The sequence below is a fragment of the Rutidosis leptorrhynchoides genome, chromosome 4, assembly GCF_046630445.1.
Source record: "Rutidosis leptorrhynchoides isolate AG116_Rl617_1_P2 chromosome 4, CSIRO_AGI_Rlap_v1, whole genome shotgun sequence".
In the NCBI taxonomy this organism is placed as follows: Eukaryota; Viridiplantae; Streptophyta; class Magnoliopsida; order Asterales; family Asteraceae; genus Rutidosis; species Rutidosis leptorrhynchoides.
This window is the reverse complement of record NC_092336.1, coordinates 432,319,528-432,321,791: the sequence shown is the minus strand read 5'-3', so window position 1 is coordinate 432,321,791 and position 2,264 is coordinate 432,319,528.

Here is a 2,264-nt window from a genome sequence, read left to right as displayed (position 1 = left end):
TTGAGGTGACAAAAAATCCACAAGCATCCTCCAACTCCGCGTTTGAATAGAACCATTTACCACTAACCTTTAATTATGGATTCATGCAAAACGCATGCTTTACGAGATACACTAATACAAGAGATTTGACACAAACCAACGAGTTTGTGTGATCTGGGTTCCCGGGCCAAACAAAATCCATTAATTTGGTCGGTTTATTAGAAAAGTTGTTTGAACCAAGTTAATTAGTTTGAAGACAGTTTGCGATATGGAACTATCTAGTTTGCGATATGAAACTATCTTGAGGTGTTAGTGATTCGAGTCGGCTTACAGGAAATTTGAATTCAGGTAGCTCATTAATTGCTCAACTCGTTAACAGTTCTTTTGAAAAAAACAATCGGCAAAAAACGAAAATTTTAATAAATATAGATCCAAAGAGAAATTGAGTACAAGTGATATATAACTTACTAAGTATGTTTGAATAGATCATCCGATCTAATTGAACCATTTGTTGAATCAAATCATTGTTGGGAAATTACGGTCTCACTAATTCCCACCAAACGCCCAATGAAAAACAGTAAAGAAATAAGAATAATACACAACACAAGATTTAACGTGGAAACTCCAAAATAGGAGAAAAACCACCGGCCCCCAAAGAGAGAAATACACTATATCATAAATTGTTACAATGATATAGACGACTCTCTTAAGCCAACTACACTCTCCAAAATATTTAACTAATACAACTCTCAAACAAGGGTAAGAAAGAAAGAAATAATCAAATACTTAAAGTGTATTGATTGGTGCAATTTGGAAGTGAGGCTTAACACTCCTTTTATAACTAAGTCACCTCCCTCCCACTTCTTCCTCCCACCTATGTGGGATAACATCCATTCACAAATACAAAGCAACCATATCCATTTCTTCTAACCAAAACTATAACCAACAAATCTCCACCTTTTGGATAGAAGAAGATAACCATGCTTCCACTTTGCAAAAGAAACCGACGTAGATGCTTCCTCGATGACAACTTCAAGATCCTCATCTTCATGCCGTTGACATTACCTCTAACCCAAGAAATAAAATTTGCATCTTCATTGAACATTGTCAAGACCCGACAATCATTGTCATAACAGACAATAATAACTCTAAACAGAATTATCATACTCCACCATTAAGAGTATAGCACTTAGAATATCATATTCCAAGCATTTCACCTCGGCACATGTTGTTGAACAACCAGCTGAAACTTTATGGTGCAACTTCCTGTTTGGCTTTCCCTTGAAGTTTCATCAGCTACAACATCAGTTTTCACCACACAACCTGCATCAATGCCAAACCAATGCCCATGTGCAATTGTGGAACCGCTAACGAACATCCCTTTCCATGGTGGCGCGGACACACCATGAGGATGGTGTGACTTCAGAGGAATTCATCACTCCCCGTAACAACAGAGACAATGTTAGCGTCTTTGGAGCCATTTTCCGTATTAGCTCCACCTGGACAATTAACCCTTACATACCCAGTCTTCCTGCACCTCCAGCATACCAGATTCTTTCCAGAGTTTCTCTTTCGCCTATCCGAACACAACACTATCGTATCTCCTGATGACGAGACCCCGTTACCTTCCAGTCTTTTCTCCTCGGATAGGAGCTTGCTAGTAACGTCTTCAAACTTCAGAGTTTTCTTCCCATACATCAAAATAGGTTTCACGTGTTCATAAGACGATGATAAAGATGATATCAACCTCAAAGCTTTATATTCATCATCCGTTTTAACTCCAATAGCCTCCAGTTCTGAAACAATACCGTTAAAAATACTTAGATGATCTGAAATCTTTGAACCCCCATCCATACGCAGAGTATGAAATTGTTCTTTAAGACACAACCGATTTGAGATGCCCTTTCCCTGGTACAACTGCTCTAGTTTAACCCAAAGCTCCTTTGCCGTTGATAACCCGTGCACATTTGCAAGCACGTTCTTTGCAAGACACAAACGAATTGCACTTGCTGCCCTCAAATCCATATCATCCCATTCTTCTTCATCGAACTTACTGCTAGAATCACTGCCGGGAACAAAGGTGGGTTTACCTTTTAATGCCTTGTGTAACCCGGACTGAATCGTCACATCCTTCACTTGAACCTACCATAAGCCAAAATTGATCATCCCATCAAATTTCTCTACATCAAACCTCATTGGACTGAACTTCGACATCGTATCCGTATCCTATAAACAACACTTTCTCTGATTTTGCTCACGTTTCGAATAGCCAAAAGATGTAGCAG